Raw genomic sequence first — 21,689 nt, forward strand, 5'->3', positions numbered from 1 at the left:
TTTAGTTATCCAAAGAGATGCTGGGCATCAATGATCCTAGGAGGAAATAGTGAGCCATGTGTCTGTGGTGGAAAGATGTTGAGTAAAAGAAAAAAAAATAAAGCCAAAGGCTACTACTGCAACATTAGACACCAAAACCTCCAAAAGAATAAGCTTGTTAAGCATTATGAGTAAGAAAAGTTAGCAAGGGAGTAATTAAAAAGTAAGTCTTATAACAGCAAGTTTAGCAAGCCTTTGAGGAAAGATGTATACTATGTAACAGCAACAATAATTGAGTTATCATTGTCTGCATAAAGACTCCATAAATCAAGTTCTGCTATTTGCTTAATAAGGATATGTTTCTTTTCTTGATCATTTCATTTTCTCTTAGTTTTGATGCTTGCTTGGGGACAAGCAAGATTTAAGTTTGGTGTTGTGATGACAAGTCATCATATACCCATTTTTCAAGCTAATTTCACTTGTTTTATTAGTCTTTATGCACTTTCTTGCATCCTAAGTAAGTGATTTGGAATGAAAATACATAACTTCTTTAGATCAAGCAACTACCATTAAATTGATGCTAACTCATGAGGTTTAAGCTAATTTTAATTGAACTTTAATTGATTTGTAAGCCTTATGAATTTAGTGATACTTTGAGTAGTTGTTTTGGTTGATTGTAGGTGAAGAAAAGAAGAAAAGAGAAAGCGTGGCTTAAGAAAGCGTGGCCCAAGGAGAAAAAGGCGTGGCGCATAAAGAAGGGAGCAAGCATTGCCCTTCACAAGGGCAGACTGCCCTCTAGGAGGGCAACATAAGGAAACAAGGCTTGAAGAGGCAACTCTGCCCTGCCCACGACAAGGGCAGAGCACAAAATTATGCCTTGGATCAAAGAAGAGAAAAACCTTGCCCTGCCCTCCACAAGGGCAGTATCGGGCCTTCATGGAAACTAAATCAAAGGAAAAAGCCTACCAATGCTTGCCACAAGAATCGAACATGGCACAATGAGGAAGCAAGGAACTAGGCCTCATTATGGTGCCAAGAAAGCCAAGGAAAAATAGTAGCGTGTGAATCGGCCAAGTCTCGAACACGGGACTTCAATTTGGAAACACTGCCCTGCCCTCCGCGAGGGCAGGGCAGCATTTTGTTGTGGCACGCACAGACGCACCAAACTGGCGCACCAAGGGACGGTTCGGCAGCACCAGCAGCACGCACAGGCACCAAACTGGCGCACCAGAAATTTCTGCCCTGCCCTCCGCGAGGGCAGGGCAGCATCCTGCGCACCAAACTCGCACACCACGCTCGCGCCAAGGCCGCACGCATCAATTTTCTGCCCTGCCCTCCACAAGGGCAGGGCAGCCTCCTGGAAGCAATTGTTCTTGGGCTGAAAATTGGATTAAAAATCCAATTTAATTCATTTCTTCACCAAATCAAAAGCCCATCCAAATCCCAAGATCCAAGAATAGAAAGTGTATAAATAGGAGCTAGTTTGATGTAATTAAAAACCTTTTACTTGACTTTTGAATTTTGCACTTTCTTTGGAGCTTTGAATTTTGCAACTTTTCTTTGAGAGACTTGACCGAGATTTCAGAGAATTAGGGAGGAGAATTGATCTCTCTTCTTCCTCGTTCTTGCTTGGGCATTTTCTACTTTTCTTGTTTGAGTCTTGGGTGTTAAGAATTGAGGAAATTCTGTCTCAATCTCCACTCAAGAGCTCTTTAATTTCTCTTCTGCATAATTGAACTCATTTACATTCCTTTTACTGCTTCTTCTTCAATTTCTTGTCAATTGCTTTGAAAACTTGGATCTGGGAAGGCAATTGAGATCTAGGCTTTGCTACCTAGTCTCTGGAGTCCTGAGATCACAATTTCCTTTAGGTTCTTCTGTGAACCTTTGCTGCACTTAATTTCCTTACTGTTTGAGTTCTAATTGCTTCTAATTCAATTTCTGCTCTATTAATTGTTGCAATTCAATTTCTCTTTGCTTAGATTCTGAAATCCCAGTCCTCAAATCCCTTTTACATTCAAGCAATTTATATTACTTGCATTTTAAGTTACTGCAATTTACATTTCCTGCACTTTAATTTTCAGTCATTTACTTTCTTGTTCTTTAAGATTCAGCAAGTTTACTTTCCTGCTCTTTAATTTACTGCAATTCTCCCCTCTCCCTTTACATTCCAAGCAATTTAGCTTCTGTTAAATACAAACCACTCAACCAAAACTTAATTCGCTTGACTAAATCAACCACTAAACTAAAATTGCTCAATCCTTCAATCCCTGTGGGATCGACCTCACTCATGTGAGTTATTATTACTTGATGCGACCCGGTACACTTGCCGGTTAGTTTTGTGTCGGATCGTTTTCCGCACAACATATGTAGGGCATCACCATCATCAATGGCTACTTTTAATCCTCTCGGGAAAATGGTCCTATGCACTGTCACTGCACGGCTAATCGTCTGGAGGCATCACCCTTGGTTGATAGCTACATCCCATCCTCTCAGTGAAAATGGTCCAAATGCTCTGTCACAGCACGGCTAATCATCTGTCGGTTCTCAATCAGGTTGGAGTAGAATCCATTGATTCTTTTGCGTCTGTCACTAACGCCCAGCCTTCAGGAGTTTGAAGCTCGTCACAGTCATTCAATACCGGAATCCTACTCGGAATACCACAGACAAGGTTAGACTTTCCGGATTCCCAGGATCCTATAGGAATACCACAGACAAGGTTAGACCTTCCGGATCCCCATGAATGCCGCCATCTATCTAGCTTATACCACGAAGATTCTGTTGGGGAATCTAAGAGATATGCGCCCTGCCTAAGGTAGAACGGAAGTGGTTGTCAATCACGCGCGTTCAAAGGTGAGAATGATGATGAGTGTCACGGATCATCACATTCATCAAAGTGTTGTGCAACGTATATCTTGGAATAAGAATAAAAGAGAATTGAATAAAAAGTAGTAGTAATTGTATTGAAACTTGAGGTACAGCAGAGCTCCACACCTTTAATCTATGGTGTGCAGAAACTCCACCGTTGAAAATACATAAGTGAAAGGTTCAGGCATGGCCGAACGGCCAGCCCCCAAAACGTGATCACAAGATTCAAAATACAATCCAGGATGATAATATGATAGTAAAAGTTCTATTTATAATAAACTAGCTCCTAGGGTTTACATGAGTAAGTAATTGATGCATAAATCCACTTCCGGGGCCCACTTGGTGTATGCTTGGGCTGAGCTTGATCAATCCACGAGCTGAGGCTTCTCTTGGAGTTGAACTCTGAGTTATGACGTGTTTTGGGCGTTCAACTCCGGATCATGACGTTTTTCTGGCGTTTAACTCCAGACAGCAGCATGTACTTGGCGTTCAACGCCAAGTTACGTCGTCAATTTCCTAATAAATTATGGACTATTATATATTCTGGAAAGCTCTGGATGTCTACTTTCCAACGCTGTTGAGAGCGCGCCATTTGGAGTTCTATAGCTCCAGAAAATCCATTTTGAGTGCAGGGAGGTCAGATTCCAACAGCATCAGCAGTCCTTTTGTCAGCCTTTTTCAGAGTTTTGCTCAAGTCCCTCAATTTCAGCCAGAAATTACCTGAAATCACAGAAAAACACACAAACTCATAGTAAAGTCCAAAAATGTGAATTTAACATAAAAACTAATGAAAACATCCCTAAAAGTAGCTTAAACTTACTAAAAACTACCTAAAAACAATGCCAAAAAGCGTATAAATTATCCGCTCATCACAACACCAAACTTAAATTGTTGCTTGTCCCCAAGCAACTGAAAATCAAATGGGATAAAAGAAGAGAATATACTATAAATTCCAGAATATCAATGAATATTAATTATAATTAAATGAGCGGGACTTGTAGCTTTTTGCTTCTGAACAGTTTTGGCATCTCACTTTTTCCTTTGAAGTTCTGAATGATTGGCTTCTCTAGGAACTTAGAATTTCGGATAGTGTTATTGACTTTCCTAGTTAAGCATGTTGATTCTTGAACACAGCTACTTATGAGTCTTGGCCGTGGCCCCAAGCACTTTGTTTTCCAGTATTACCACCGGATACATAAATGCCACAGACACATAACTGGGTGAACCTTTTCAGATTGTGACTCAGCTTTGCTAGAGTCCCCAGTTAGTGGTGTCCAGAGCTCTTAAGCACACTCTTTTTGCTTTGGATCACGACTTGAACCACTCAGTCTCAAGCTTTTCACTTGGACCTTCATGACACAAGCACATGGTTAGGGACAGCTTGGTTTAGCCGCTTAGGCCTGGATTTTATTTCCTTGGGCCCTCCTATCCATTGATGCTCAAGGCCTTGGATCCTTTCTACCCTTGCCTTTTGGTTTTAAGGGCTATTGGCTTTTTCTGCTTGCTTTTTCTTTTTCTTTCTATTTTTATTTCGCCATATTTTTTTTAATTTTTTTTTTCGCAAGCTTTCTTTTTCACTGCTTTTTCTTGCTTCAAGAATCAATTTCATGATTTTTCAGATCCTCAATAACATTTCTCTTTGTTCATCATTCTTTCAAGAGCCAACAATTTTAACATTCATAAACAACAAGATCAAAAGACATATGCACTGTTCAAGCATTCATTCAGAAAACAAAAGTATTGTCACCACATCAATATAATTAAATTAAATTCAAGGATAAATTCAAAATTCATGTACTTCTTGTTCTTTTGAATTAAAACATTTTTCATTTAAGAGAGGTGAAGGATTAATGGATTTTATTCATAGCTTTAAGGCATGGTTACATACTAATGATCATGAAGTAAAGACAAAAAACATAGATAAACACAATATTAAAAACCGAAAACAGAAAGAAATAAAGAACAAGGAATGAATCCACCTTTAGTGGCGTCTTCTTCTTGAAGGACCAATGATGTTCTTAAGCTCTTCTATGTCTCTTCCTTGCTTTTGTTGAATGATTCCTAGTAATTTTGGTGTTTCTACCTTTAGTTGCTTCCAATATTTGTGTGGAGGACAATTTATCCCCTGAGGTATCTCAGGGATCTCTTGATTTGCAGCCACATGTTCTACCACTGAGCTATAAATCCTTTACATGAGTCTTTCCATCTCCCATGACTCAGAGGTGGAAGCTTTTGTCTTCCCTTTTTTTTTTTTGATGTCTCTGGCCTTAGGTGCCATTAATGGTTATGGAAAAGCAAAAAGCTATGCTTTTACCACACCAAACTTAAAATATTGCTCGCCCTCGAGCAAGAGAAGAAAGAAGAGATGAAGAAGAAGAAGAAGATATGGAGGAGATGGAGGGAGGTGTGTATTCGGCTATATGGGTAGGTTTGGGTGGGAAAGAGTTTTGAATTTTGAAGGTGGGTGGGGTTTATGGGGAAGAGTGGATAGAAGTGAGTGGTGAATGAAAAACAGAAGGGATGACCATGAATGGAGAGAGAGAGAGGGCGAGGTAGGTGGATCCTGTGAGGTCCACAGATCCTGAGGTGTCAAGGAATTCCATCCCTGCACCAAATAGGCATGTACAATGCCTTTACACACCATTCTGGCGTTTAAACGCCGTGTGGTGCACATTCTGGGCGTTCAACGCCCATGTAAAGCATGTTTCTAGCGTTGAACGCCAGTTTCATGCTTGTTACTGGCGTTCAGCGCCAGTTTTTCCTCTCTAGGCACATTTCTGGCGTTCAGCGCCAGAATGTTGCTTGTTTCTGGCGTTCAGCGCCAGAATGATGCTCTGTTCTGACGTTGAACACCAGCCAGATGCATCTTACTGGCGTTGAACGCCAGCCTGTGCGTCCTCCAGGGTGCGAATTTTTTCTTTTGCTGTTTTTGATTCTGTTTTTAATTTTTATGATTTTTTCGTGCCTCCTCATGATCATGTACCTAATAAAACACAAAATAACAATAAAATAAAAATTAGATAAATAAAATTGGGTTGCCTCCCAACAAGCGCTTCTTTAATGTCAATAGCTTGACAGTGGCTCTCATGGAGCCACAAGGTGATCAGGTCAATGTTGTGTAGTCCCAACACCAAACTTAGAGTTTGGATATGGGGTCTTAACACCAAACTTAGAGTTTGGTTGTGGCCTCACAACACCAAACTTAGAGTTTGACTGTGTGGGCTCTTCTTGACTCTGAACTGAGAGAAGCTCTTCATGCTTACTCTCTTCTGTCACAGAGGGATGGCCATGTGCCTTAAACACAAGGTAGTCCCCATTCAATTGAAGGACTAATTCACCTCTGTTGACATCTATCACAGCTCCTGCTGTGGCTAGGAAAGGTCTTCCAAGGATGATGCAATCATCCTCTTCCTTCCTAGTGTCTAAGATTATGAAATCAGCAGGAATGTAAAGGCCTTCAACCTTTACTAACACGTCCTCTACTATTCCATAGGCTTGTCTCAATGACTTGTCTGCCAGTTGTAATGAGAACAAGGCAGGTTGTACCTCAATGATCCCCAGCTTCTCTATTACAGAGAGTGGCATAAGATTTATCCCTGACCCCAGATCACACAGAGCTTTTTCAAAAGTCATGGTGCCTATGGTACAAGGTATTAAGAATTTGCCAGGATCTTGTTTCTTTTGGGGTAGAATTTTCTGAATCCAAGTATCCAGTTCATTAATGAGCAAGGGAGATTCACTTTCCCAAGTCTCATTACCAAATAAATTAGCATTCAGCTTCATGATAGCTCCTAAATATTGAGCAACTTGCTCTCCAGTCACATCTTCATCCTCTTCTGAGGAAGAATAGTCTTCAGAGCTCATGAATGGCAGAAGGAGATTTAATAGAATCTCTATGGTCTCTATATGAGCCTCAGATTCCTTTGGATCCTTAATAGGAAACTCCTTCTTGCTTGAGGGACGTCCCAGGAGGTGTTTCTCACTTGGATTTTCGTCCTCCTCCTCCCTTGTGCATTCGGCCATATTGATTATATCAATGGCCTTGCACTCTCCTTTTGGATTTTCTTCTGTATTGCTTGGGAGAATACTGGGAGGAGTTTCAATGACTTTCTTACTCAGCTGGCCCACTTGTGCCTCCAGATTTCTAATGGAGGATCTTGTTTCACTCATGATACTGAAAGTGGCCTTTGACAGATCAGAGACTACATTGGCTAAATTAGAGGTGTTTTGTTCAGAATTCTCTGTCTGTTGCTGAGAAGATGATGGATATGGCTTGCTATTGTTCAGCCTGTTGCGTCCACCATTGTTAAAGCCTTGTTGAGGCTTTTGTTGATCCTTCCATGAGAAATTTGGATGATTTCTCCATGATGAGTTATAGGTGTTTCCATAAGGTTCACCCATGTAATTAACCTCTGCCATGGCAGGGTTCTCAGGATCATAAGCTTCTTCAGAAGCTGCCTCTCTAGTACTGTTGGATGCATGTTACCATCCATTCAGATTTTGAGAGATCATGTTAACCTGTTGAGTCAACACTTTGTTCTGAGCCAATATGGCATTCAGAGCATCAATTTCAAGAACTCCTTTCTTTTGAGGTATCCCATTATTCACGGAATTCCTCTCAGAAGTGTACATGAATTGGTTGTTTGCAACCATATCAATGAGTTCTTGAGCCTCTTCAAGCGTTTTCTTCAGGTGAATAGATCCACCTGCAGAATGGTCCAATGACATTTTCGAAAATTCAGATAGACCATAATAGAATATATCTAATATGGTCCATTCTGAAAACATGTCAGATGGGCACCTTTTGGTTAGCTGCTTGTATCTTTCCCAAGCTTCATAGAGGGATTCACCATATTTTTGTTTGAAGGTTTGAACATCCACTCTCAGCTTGCTCAGCTTTTGAGGAGGAAAGAATTTATCCAAGAAGGCAGTGACCAGCTTATCCCAGGAGTCCAGGCTATCCTTAGGTTGTGAATCCAACCATATTCTAGCTCTGTCTTTTACAGCAAAAGGGAAAAGTATGAGTCTGTAGACTTCAGGATCAACTCCATTTGTCTTTACAGTCTCACAGATCTGCAAGAACTCAGTTAAAAACTGATAAGGATCTTCAGATGGAAGTCCATAAAACTTGCAGTTTTGTTGCATTAAGGCAACTAGTTGAGGCTTAAGCTCAAAGTTGTTGGCTCCAATGGCAGGAATGGAGATGCTTCTTCCATCAAACTTGGACATTGGCTTTGTGAAGTCACCAAGCATTCTCCTTGCATTATTATTATTTTCGGCTGCCATCTCCTTCTCTTGTTCGAAAATTTCTGAAAGGTTACCTTTAGAATAATGTAATTTAGCTTCTCTTAATTTCCTTTTCAGAGTCCTTTCAAGTTCAGGATCAATTTAAACAAAAGTGCCTTTTTCCCTGTTCCTGCTCATATGAAAGAGACGAAAACAAGAAAAGAAGAGGAATCCTCTATGTCACAGTATAGAGGTCCCTTTATGTTAGTAGAAGAAGAAAGGGGAGAAGAATGTAGAAGAGGGGATTCGGATAATTAGATGGAGAGAGGTGAAGAGAAGTGTTAGTAATTAAATAATTAAATAGAAGAAGAAAAGAGAAGGGAAATTTCGAAAATAATTTTGAAAAAGGGGTTAGTAATTTTCGAAAATTAAAAATAAAATATAATTGAAATTAAAATTTAAAACAAGAATTTTTGAAAAAGAGAGAGGTATTTTCGAAAATTGAAGAGGGAAAAGTGGTTAGGTGGTTTCGAAAAAGATAAAAAACAAACAAAAAGTTAGTTAGTTGATTGAAAAAGATATTAACATCAAATTTGAAAAAGATAAGAAGATAAGAGGTTAGATAAGATATTTTGAAATCAAATTTTGAAAAAGGATAAAATTTTTGAAAAAGATAAGATAAAAAGATAGGATAAAAATTTTAAGAGAAAGATATTTTGAAAAAGATTTAATTTTTAAAATGACTTAACTAACAAGAAACTACAAGATAAGATTCTAGAATTTAAAGATTGAACCTTTCTTAACAAGAAAGTAACAAACTTCAAATTTTTTAATCAATCACATTAATTGTTAGCATATTTTCGAAAATATGGTATAAAAGATAAGAAAAAGATTTTGAAAAATAATTTTTAAAATTTTCGAAAATAAGAAAAAAAATGGAAAAGATATGATTTTTGAAAAAGATTTTGAAAAGATAAGATTTTTAAAATTGAAATTTTGACTTGACTTGTAAGAAACAACTAATTTTAAAAAATTTTGACCAAGTCAACCCAAAATTTCAAAAATTAGAGGGAAATAAGGAAAAGATATTTTTTTTATTTTTGAATTTTTAATTATGAGAGAGAAAAACAACAAAAATACTCAATGCATGAAATTTTTAGATCAAAACAATGAATGCATGCAAGAATGCTATGAATGTCAAGATGAACACCAAGAACACTTTGAAGATCATGATGAACATCAAGAACATAATTTTGAAAAAAATTTTGATGCAAAGAAAACATGCAAGACACCAAACTTAGAAATCTTTAATGCATGGACTCTAACAAACAAAAAATGCATATGAAAAACAACAAACAACACAAAACAAGAAATCATCAAGATCAAACAAGAGGACTTATCAAGAACAACTTGAAGATCATGAAGAATACTATGAATGCATGGGATTTTCGAAAAATGCAAGAAAAATTTTTAAAGCATGCAATTGACACCAAACTTAAAAATTGACTCAAGACTCAAACAAGAACACAAAATATTTTTTATTTTTATGATTTTATGATTTTTTTTATTTTTATTAATTTTTTTCGAAAATAGAGTTTGGAAAAACGAAAAATAAAAGAAAAATTTTGAAAAAGATTTTTTGAAAAGAAAATTACCTAATCTGAGCAACAAGATGAACCGTCAGTTGTCCATACTCGAACAATCCCCGGCAACGGCGCCAAAAACTTGGTGGACGAAATTGTGATATTCACAATACTGTATTCTTTATTTTATATGGAATTATTCTTGTGGCTCTTTGCTATGTGTGGACACAACTCCGTTCAACTTAACCAGCAAGTGTACTGGGTCATCCAAGTAATACCTTACGTGAGTAAGGGTCGATCCCACAGAGATTGTTGGTATGAAGCAAGCTATGGTCACCTTGTAAATCTCAGTTAGGCAGATTAAAATTATGGAATTTAGAAAATCAAATATAATTAATAAAAAGGGATAGAAATACTTATGTAAATTAATAGTGGGAATTTCAGATAGGCGCATGGAGATGCTTGTGCTCCTCTTGAATCTCTACTTTCTCATTGCTTTCATCCAATCCTTCTTACTCCTTTCCATGGCAAGCTGTATGTAGGGCATCACCATCATCAATGGCTACTTTTAATCCTCTCGGAAAAATGGTCCTATGCGCTGTCACTGCACGGCTAATCGTCTGGAGGCATCACCCTTGGTTGATAGCTACATCCCATCCTCTCAGTGAAAATGGTCCAAATGCTCTGTCACAGCACGGCTAATCATCTGTCAGTTCTCTATCAGGTTGGAGTAGAATCCATTGATTCTTTTGCGTCTGTCACTAACGCCCAGCCTTCAGGAGTTTGAAGCTCGTCACAGTCATTCAATACCGGAATCCTACTCGGAATACCACAGACAAGGTTAGACTTTCCGAATTCCCAGGATCCTACTCGGAATACCACAGACAAGGTTAGACCTTCCGGATCCCCATGAATGCCGCCATCTATCTAGCTTATACCACAAAGATTCTGTTGGGGAATCTAAGAGATATGCGCCCGGCCTAAGGTAGAACAGAAGTGGTTGTCAATCACGCGCGTTCATAGGTGAGAATGATGATGAGTGTCACGGATCATCACATTCATCAAAGTGTTGTGCAACGTATATCTTGGAATAAGAATAAAAGAGAATTGAATAAAAAGTAGTAGTAATTGTATTGAAACTTGAGGTACAGCAGAGCTCCACACCCTTAATCTATGGTGTGCAGAAACTCCACCGTTGAAAATACATAAGTGAAAGGTTCAGGCATGGCCGAATGGCCAGCCCCCAAAACGTGATCACAAGATTCAAAATACAATCCAGGATGATAATATGATAGTAAAAGTTCTATTTATAATAAACTAGCTCCTAGGGTTTACATGAGTAAGTAATTGATGCATAAATCCACTTCCGGGGCCCACTTGGTGTATTCTTGGGCTGAGCTTGATCAATCCACGAGCTGAGGCTTCTCTTGGAGTTGAACTTTGAGTTATGACGTGTTTTGGGCGTTCAACTCCGGATCATGACGTTTTTCTAGCGTTTAACTCCAGACAACAGCATGTACTTGGCGTTCAATGCCAAGTTACGTCGTCAATTTCCGAATAAAGTATGGACTATTATATATTGCTGGAAAGCTCTGGATGTCTAATTTCCAACGCCGTTAAGAGCGCGCCATTTGGAGTTCTGTAGCTCCAGAAAATCCATTTTGAGTGCAGGGAGGTCAGATTCCAACAACATCAGCAGTCCTTTTGTCAGCCTTTTTCAGAGTTTTGCTCAAGTCCCTCAATTTCAGCCAGAAATTACCTGAAATCATAGAAAAACACACAAACTCATAGTAAAGTCCAGAAATGTGAATTTAACATAAAAACTAATGAAAACATCCCTAAAAGTAGCTTAAACTTACTAAAAACTACCTAAAAACAATGCCAAAAAGCGTATAAATTATCCGCTCATCAAGAACCGACAGATGATTAGCCGTGCTGTGACAGAGCATTTGGACCATTTTCACTGAGAGGATGGGATGTAGCCATCAACAAGGGTGATGCCTCCAGACGATTAGCCGTGCAGTGACAGCGCATAGGACCATTTTCCCGAGAGGATTAAAAGTAGCCATTGATGATGGTGATGCCCTACATACAGCTTGCCATGGAAAGGAGTAAGAAGGATTGGATGAAAGCAATAAGAGAGTAGAGATTCGAAAGGATTCTAGCATCTCCACATGCCTATCTGAAATTCCCACTATTGATTTACATAAGTATTTCTATCCCTTTTTATTTTCTATTTATTATTAATTTTCGAAACCCATAACCATTTAATCTGCCTAACTGAGATTTACAAGGTGACCATAGCTTGCTTCATACCAACAATCTCTGTGGGATCGACCCTTACTCACGTAAGGTATTACTTGGATGACCCAGTGCACTTGCTGGTTAAGTTGAACGGAGTTGTGTCCACACATAGCCAAGAGCCATAATAATGATTCCATACAATAACAAAGAGTACTACATTGATGTGATCACAATTTCGTCCACCAGCGTGCCACGCCTTCGATTTCAAGTGGCACGCCCATGTATTTGTTTACTCTTCAAGCTTGGCGTGCCACGCCTGGGTCTTCAAGTGGCACGCCAAAGTGGCTTTCTGGAGTTGGCGTGCCACACCTTCGACTTCAAGTGGCACGCCCATAGTAGTTGATGGATCCGGCGTGCCACGCCAGCCTGGCATGCCACGCGCTTCTTGTGTCCCCTTTTTTTTGCTCTCTGGACTCTATTACTAGCGTGCCACGCCCAGTCCCTGGCGTGCCACGCCCACATGCATGCTTGGATGTACCTTCTGGAATTTAGTACTGGCGTGCCACGCTTAGTTCCTGGCGTGCCACACCAGTGCATTTTTGTGGCGTTTGCCCTCAAGTGGCACGCCAGTTTCACACGCCCAGCTTCTTGCTTGTCTTCTACCCATTTTTGATATCTTTTTCACCTGAAATTCAGCACAACTCATCTCAAAGTACTGTACCATAATATTCATCAAATAATGCATGAATTGTTTTGATCAAATGAGATTTGTGCTCTTTTATGGTCTTCTTTATGCAAGAAAGAAGGGTAGATGATGCAAGTCATCACAACACCAAACTTAAGTTTTGCTTGTCCCAAGCAAATCAATGTGAGTAAACTTTTATATATTGAGGCCTTGGCTTCAAAGGATTACAATACAACTAGGAGTAAAACTAAGTGTCTAACACATGTATGAATGTTTTAATTGTCATGGAAAGCCCTTGGACCCTTGAGGGTTCACTCAGGTATAGGCTTTAGGGGTCCTTTCTATTGATTGTCACCTTGAAGTAGTAAAGGTTATTTTACTTTCTTGACCACGACTCTAAGTGTTTTGTCTCAAGACAACCCTTTAATTAGGCTTTCAATTAGCACTTCCAAACCAGTTGGTTTTAGGGTACTAGGTGTTGAGACACCCCTAAGAATTTACTTGCCCAGGTCTCTTCTTGACACATCTTCACCACAAGCATCTACTAGGATTACTTCTTTTTGAGCTTTTTAATGTTTCTTTTTCTTTTCTATCCCAGTAGTTGATGCTCAGAGCCTTGGGTCTTTGTTGCTTACTACCTCTTGGTTCTATGGATATTCAAGGAACACCCCTTAGCCTTCCCTTTGTTATACCTTCTAGGACTAGTTCTCTCCATGAATCATTTTCTTTTTAGCTCATCCAAGGTTCTACACTTAACTTTTTGTTTCTTAGTTTGTTTGATGATCCCTCTTGGCCTTAGTCTCTCTTATTGTTTTTGCACAACTCACAGTAACTCTTATGGAGACAAGTTCTACTTTTATTTAATTGAAGTGAAGACTTGAAATACATTGCATTTTCTTTCTTGTAAAAAAAACTCATAAAGACTTCAAACAGGAATTGAAACTAAGTATAAAACATAAACTATCCTAGCATGATTATTCAAAGAGTAAATAAAGCAAAAGTTAAATAGAATGCAGAATTTGGAAAGTGTCAACCATGGGACTCAACAACCTTGAGCAGCTTCATCTTCAGTTCATCGGCCCCTTCCCTTTGTCCTTCTTCTTGGGAGGGGATGAGCCACCTTCATCTGGCTTGGAGGAACCTTCTTGAGCCTTGGCATCCTTGGGCTTCCAAAATCCTAGCCTCCTCATGTAATTCTTCTCATTTTCCTTATGTTTGGCTATGATTTCTTCTTGTCTTGCACTTAACTCTTCCATCCCTTGCATAAAAGTTGGGTTTCCTGGGTTTAGAGCGGCAACAGCGTTACACAAGTGATTCAGCTTCGCTTGTGTGTTGATGTCATACTGCCTCCTGGATAATGTCCTGGCATCATAGAGATGCCTGAATTCGGCCAAGTTCCTCTATTGCCACTTTCCTTGCTCTCCTATTTTGTCCAGTGTGCTTCGCACTTCTCCCCAATCAAATTGTTCTTGCTGCTCCTTCCTCATTTGTTCCCAATTCTCTTGGAGTTGTTGAACGTTTTGGTTGACTTGGCTCCATTATTGTTGCTGAGCCTCTTTGAATTGGTTGACATCTTCCCTCAAATGGTGTAGATCTCCCCTCATTTGGTGTACATCTCCTTGTAATTACTCCCAATTGAAACCTTCTGGAAATTGTTGATATTGGTAGTGTGGTGGTGGTTGAAGTGCTAGAAATTGAGGTTACTCTTCTGCCTCTCCCTCTGCTTGTTGTTGTTGTGGTTCATGAGCATGGGCTCTTCTTTCTCTAGCCCTGTTGAGTGGGTGGACAACCACCACTTTTGCCATCTTCTTGGCAGTGATGAACATGTCCTGCTTCACAAGCACTTCATCAATAATCTTTTCAACTCCAGCCTCATCACACAGCCTTTGTATGATGTTGGGGAATGCCAACCTTGTGTTGTCATTGGTGTTTTTCAGCACTTTGTTGATGTTGTTGGCAATCATCTCCCCCACATTGATGTTCTCTCCTCTCATGATGCTGTAGATGAGCACAACTCTCTCCTTGGTCACCTCTGAAGTGTTGGATGTAGGGATTAGGGATCTTCTCACAAACTCTAGCCACCCTCTAGCTTGGGGGCTCAAATCTCTTCTCCTCAATTGGTTGGGTATCCCATCCTTGTTGTTGATCCATTGCACATTTATCACACATATTTCGCTCAAAATCTGCTCAAACCGAGGGTCTTGTTGCTTCATTCTCTCTTCATAGCTCCGAGTGGAGCTTGTCCTTTTCACTATTAGCATTCTTTCTATGCTAGAGGGGCTGTAGTCAATGGATTTCCCCCTCACATAGCTAATGTAGCCATATTGTTGCCCTGGTTGAGGTACCGCATTGGCATAAAACTCCATCACCAAGCTTTCAACCACTTTCCTTGGTGGGTTGCATAAAAGTGACCAACCCCTCTGCAATCTCAATGTTGATCTCGATATGTTCATTCCTCCCTAGTTGAAATCCAACTTCTGGGATGATTTTCCTCTCACTCACCCAACCATAAAACTAATTTTGGTTGAATGTGGAGAGGAACTTGTAGGTGTTGAAAGAGCTTGAGGATCCAGAGGTTGGTTCCCTTGTTCTTCTTTTCTTTGAGGCTGAGCTTTTTGGTGGTGCCATTAGGTTAGGAGAGTGTAAAAAAAATAGAGGGTTCGAAAGAAAGAGAAGGCAAAACAAGGTTTTGCTCCAACACCAAACTTAGGACTTGATTGCCCCAATTAAGAAAAGAAGGAAGAAAGTAGGGGATAGTAGAAGATGAGAGGATATGCAAAGGTGAGTGTTGTAGGGGTTGTTGAAGTGGAAGAGGAGATGGGGAGTGAGGCTTTTATAGTGGGTGAGTGGTTGTTGTTCGAAGGTGGGAAATAAAAGGGACTAAATGTTTTCCCACTTTGGGAAGTGGCGCCTAGCGTGGGAAGAGGCGCCAACTCTTTTCCTCACAGTGTCTTCTGCATGTGTTGAGTTCCAAAGTGCAAGTACACTTTGACTTCCTTGTTTTGTGAGTTGTTCACCATGTGGGCCCCATCTTCTCTCCTGAAATTGAAACTGATCCCATTAGTAATGATAAAAATAACCCCTTCACATTCCTTCTCATCAAGAATAAATTGGGTTGCAACTGATGGGTGTCCCTTGGGACACCAAACTTAATTCCTTGGCATCTTAATAAATTGGTTTCATCATTGTGAATTTAATGTGTTCATAAGAGTGGAGCAACATAAATCCTTTCATTTTCTTTTGATTCTAACTCCATTGAACTCATTAACTCATGTTCATTTCTTATCCAAAGTATTAAGTGCTTTCAGCTTGGGTGAATTGGGTCGCTATGTGATTATTGGTGGTGGCCACACCAAACTTAATCTCTGGGCTTACTCTTCAAAATCATGCTTTCAATTGTGTGTAAGCTTAGATTAAATGGGTGAGAGGCCACACCAAACTTAGCACTTTAGCTTGTCCTCAGTCCATTCACTCATCATTAGTCATGCATTCATCAAGTTATAAATTCCAAATAGAAAGAAATAAAAGAGTGTAAAAATGATCTACTATCAAAGCAAATATCAAACTTCCTAATCTTACAATTATAAACTAGTCTTAATTACTAAAAAAATGAAACTATCACAGAATTTAAACTACTTCTAAGAAAGCAATTAAATCAAAAGGATAAAGTGTTGGGGTGCCTCCCAACTAGCGCTTCTTTATTGTCATTAGCTTGACATTCCTTCGTCTTTAGCTGAGCTTGTAGCTCACTCTCTTCTCCTCCAATGAGCCTCCCAAGTAGTGTTTGAGTCTATGGCCATTGACAGAGAAAGTTCTCTGAGTCTTGTCTTCCATGAGCTCCACATGACCATAGGAAAACACCTTGAGTATGGTGAAAGGTCCTGACCATCGAGACTTGAGTTTTTCAGGGAAAAACTTGAGTCTTGAATTGTAGAGAAACACCTTTTGTCTTTCAGTGAACTCTCTTCTTGCTATCTTTTGGTCATGCCACCTTTTTGTGTTCTCTTTGTAGATTTTTGCATTCTCATATGCTTGATTTCTAAGCTCTTCCAGTTCATTGAGTTGCATTAATCTCTTTTCTCCAGCAGCCTTTTCATCAAAATTAAGTAGTTTTAGAGCCCAGAAAGCTCTGTGCTCTAATTCAACTGGTAAGTGGCAAGCCTTGCCAAATACTAGTTGGTATGGTGACATCCCAATGGGGTCTTTGATGCACGAAAAATTCGTCTCGTAACAAATTTCCTTCGGCAAGTGTACCGAATTATCGTCAAGTAAAAACTCACTATAGAGTGAGGTCAAATCCCACAGAGATTGATTGATCAAGCAACTTTAATTAGAGGAATGTTCTGGTTGAGCGAACTAGAATTTGATTTGAGATTTGCAGAACATTAAATTGCGAAAAATTAAATAGCAGAAAAAATAAATGCTAGAAATAAAGAGCTGAATGTAAATGGCAGAAAGTAAATTGCAGAATCTTAAATGGGAATGGGGGAAATGTTCATAAAAGTAAATGGCAGAAAGTAAAGAGAATGGGTAAGATCAGAAATGGGGAGTTCATTGGACTTAGGAGATGTTGCATTCTCCGGATCAAATTCATTTTCATCTCTTCCTCAATCAATGCATTCATTGATCTCCTTGGCAATCTTAAATGATCGAATTCCAATTCCTTGGTAATCCAATCTCTCAGATCTTGATCAATAGCCAATTCCTTGGTCAATTGATCATGAGAAAAGATGAAGTATGGTCACTGATTATACCATATGCATTCCCAAATCAAGTATTGGTAGGATTATAGTCACATATCCATCCAAACCCAATTTGGTCCAGCATGAGAAAGCATTTCTAGCATGATCTCTTCATTCCTCTTCCAAGTTTTCGAAGAGATCCAAATATGAATAGTTTCTTTTCCAAGATAACTACCCAATTGGATAAAGATTGAAAGCTTTCTAGTAAAATCAAGAGAAAAGATAGAAGAAGAAGAATGAAAACTAATATTGATCCATCAAATTGCAGCAGAGCTCCCTAACCCAATGAAATGGGTTTAGTTGTTCATAGCTCTGGAAAATGAAAACAAAGATGGAGAATACATCATGAAAGTAAAACTAGAAGTTGCAGAGAAAGTAAAATACAGAGAGTAGTTCTATGCCCAAGGCTCCTAAAGTTTCCAACCCCCATCTAATTTAAAGCTACTCCTATATATACTACTATTCTGATCTTCTAGTTGGCTCTTCAAATCTTAGGTGTGGGCCTCTGAATCTTGAGTTTGAAGCAGTTATCCTCTTTATTGGGCTTAGCTTTGCTTTGGTGCACGAAATTGTGATCATCAATGGCGCCATCAACATGGTACGCACAATTGTAATCTCAACTCTTTATCACAACTTCGCACAACTAACCAGCAAGTGCACTGGGTCGTCCAAGTAATAAACCTTACGCGAGTAAGGGTCGATCCCACGGAGATTGTTGGTATGAAGCAAGCTATGGCCACCTTGTAAATCTTAGTCAGGCAGATTCAAATGGTTATGGATGATATATGAATAAAACATAAAGATAGAGGTACTTATACATTTCATTGGTGAGAATTTCAGATAAGCGAATGGAGATGCTTTGTCCCTTCCGTCTCTCTGCTTTCCTACTGTCTTCATCCAATCTTTCTTACTCCTTTCCATGGCAAGCTGTATGTTGGGCATCACCGTTGTCAATGGCTACAATCCTGTCCTCTCAGTGAAAATGTTCAACGCACCCTGTCACGTCACGGCTAATCATCTGTCGGTTCTCAATCAGGTTGGAATAGAATCCAGTGATTCTTTTGCGTCTGTCACTAACGCCCAGCCTTCAGGAGTTTGAAGCTCGTCACAATCATTCAATCATTGAATCCTACTTAGAATACCACAGACAAGGTTTAGACCTTCCGGATTCTCTTGAATGCCGCCATCAATTCTAGCTTATACCACGAAGATTTCGATTAAGGAATCCAAGAGATAAACATTCAAGCCTTGTTTGCTTGTAGAACGGAAGTGGTTGTCAGGCACGCGTTCATAAGTGAGAATGATGATGAGCGTCACATAATCATCACATTCATCAAGTTCTTGAGTGCGAATGAATATCTTGGAATAAGAACAAGCTGAATTGAATAGAAGAACAATAGTAATTGCATTAATACTCGAGGTACAGCAGAGCTCCACACCTTAATCTATGGTGTGTAGAAACTCCACCGTTGAAAATACATAAGAACAAAAGTGATCATTGGCTTCGGCCCCAGAAAGGGAACCAGAAAAACCAAGATGAGAATACAATAGTAAAAGGTCCTATATGTAGAGAACTAGTAGCCTAGGGTTTACAGAGATGAGTAAATGACATAAAAATTCACTTCCGGGCCCACTTGGTGTGTGCTTGGGCTGAGCATTGAAGCATTTTCGTGTAGAGACTTTTCTTGGAGTTAAACGCCAGCTTTAGTGCCAGTTTGGGCGTTTAACTCCCATTCTTGTGCCAGTTCCGGCATTTAACGCCGGGCAGTTCTGAGCTGATTTAGAACGCCAGTTTGGGCCATCAAATCTCGGGCAAAGTATGGATTATTATACATTTCTGGAAAGCCCAGGATGTCCACTTTCCAACGCAATTGAGAGCGCGCCAATTGGGCTTCTATAGCTCCAGAAAATCCACTTCGAGTGCAGGGAGGTCAAAATCCAACAGCATCTACAGTCCTTTTCAGCCTCTGAATCAGATTTTTGCTCAGGTCCCTCAATTTCAGCCAGAAAATACCTGAAATCCCATAAAAACACACAAACTCATAGTAAAGTCCAGAAAAGTGAAGTTTAACTAAAAACTAATAAAAATATACTAAAAACTAGCTAAATCCTACTAGAAACATACTAAAAATAATGCCAAAAGGCGTACAAATTATCCGCTCATCACAACACCAAACTTAAATTGTTGCTTGTCCCCAAGCAACTGAAAATCAAATAAGATAAAGAGAAGAGAATATGCAATGAATTCCAAAAACATCTATGAAGATCAGTATTAATTAGATGAGCGGGGCTTTTAGCTTTTTGCCTCTGAACAGTTTTGGCATCTCACTCTATCCTTTGAAATTCAGAATGATTGGCTTCTATAGGAACTCAGAATCCAGATAGTGTTATTGATTCTCCTAGTTAAGTATGATGATTCTTGAACACAGCTACTTTATGAGTCTTGGCCGTGGCCCAAAGCACTCTGTCTTCCAGTATTACCACCGGATACATACGTGCCACAGACACATAATTGGGTGAACCTTTTCAGATTGTGACTCAGCTTTGCTAGAGTCCCCAATTAGAGGTGTCCAGGGTTCTTAAGCACACACTTTTTGCCTTGGATCACAACTTTATTTCTTTCTTTTTCTCTTTCCCCCTTTTTTTACGTTCTTTTTCTCTCTTTTTTTTTTTTGTATTCACTGCTTTTTCTTGCTTCAAGAATCATTTTTTATGATTTTTCAGATCCTCAATAACATGTCTCCTTTTTCATCATTCTTTCAAGAGCCAACATTCATGAACCACAAATTCAAAAGACATATGCACTGTTCAAGCATACATTCAGAAAACAAAAGTATTGCCACCACATCAATATAATTAATCTGTTATAAAGTTCAAAATTCATGCAATTCTTCTCTTTTTCAATTAAGAACATTTTTCATTTAAGAAAGGTGATGGATTCATAGGACATTCATAACTTTAAGGCATAGACACTAAGACACTAATGATCATGTAATAAGACACAAACATAGATAAACATAAGCATGATTTTTCGAAAAAAACATAAAAATAAAGAACAAGGAGATTAAAGAACGGGTCCACCTTAGTGATGGCGACTTGTTCTTCCTCTTGAAGATCTTATGGAGTGCTTGAGCTCCTCAATGTCTCTTCCTTGCCTTTGTTGCTCCTCTCTCATGATTCTTTGATCTTCTCTAATTTCATGGAGGATGATGGAATGTTCTTGGTGCTCCACCCTTAGTTGTCCCATGTTGGAACTCAATTCTCCTAGGGAGGTGTTGATTTGCTCCCAATAGTTTTGTGGAGGAAAGTGCATCCCTTGAGGCATCTCAGGGATTTCATGATGAGTGGGATCTCTTGTTTGCTCCATCCTTTTCTTAGTGATGGGCTTGTCCTCATCAATGGGGATGTCTCCCTCTATGTCAACTTCAACTGAATAACAGAGGTGACAAATGAGATGAGGAAAGGTTAACCTTGCCAAGGTAGAGGACTTGTTCGCCACCTTATAAAGTTCTTGGGCTATAACCTCATGAACTTCTACTTCTTCTCCAATCATGATGCTATGAATCATGATGGCCCGGTCTAGAGTAACTTCAGACCGGTTGCTAGTGGGAATGATTGAGCGTTGGATAAACTCCAACCATCCCCTAGCTACGGGCTTGAGGTCATGCCTTCTCAATTGAACCGGCTTCCCTCTTGAATCTCTCTTCCATTGGGCGCCCTTGGTGGACGAAATTGTGATCCATGTTCTAACTATTTTGAGATGAAGGCATTCTTATGGCACTGGTTGAATTCACAACTCCGTTCAACTAACCAGCAAGTGTACTGGGTCGTCCAAGTAATAAACCTTACGTGAGTTAGGGTCGATCCCACAGAGATTGTTGGTATGAAGCAAGCTATGGTCACCTTGTAAATCTCAGTTAGGCAGATTAAAATTGTTTATGGTTTCGGAAATTAATAATAAGAAAATAGATGATATATAATAAAAGGGATAGAATACTTATGTAGATTCATTGGTGGGAATTTCAGATAAGCGAATGGAGATACTGTATGGCTCAAGGACGCCTGCCCTCCTACTGCTTCAACTCAATCCTTCTTACTCCTTTCCATGGCAAGCTGTGTATAGGGGTTCACCATCAGCGGTGGCTACTTTCAATCCTCTCGGGAAAATGGTCCTCTGCGGCTGTCACTCGCATGGCTAATCGTCTGGAGGCATCACCCATGGTTGATGGCTACATCCCATCCTCGCAGTGAAAACTACGCTCACGCACTCTGTCACAGCACGGCTAATCACTGGTTGGTTCCTGCGCCTACTGGAATAGAATCCCTTGATTCTTTTGCGTTTGTCATCACGCCCAGCACTTG

The sequence above is a fragment of the Arachis stenosperma genome, chromosome 3 (genome assembly GCF_014773155.1).
Source record: "Arachis stenosperma cultivar V10309 chromosome 3, arast.V10309.gnm1.PFL2, whole genome shotgun sequence".
NCBI classification, from domain to species: domain Eukaryota; kingdom Viridiplantae; phylum Streptophyta; class Magnoliopsida; order Fabales; family Fabaceae; genus Arachis; species Arachis stenosperma.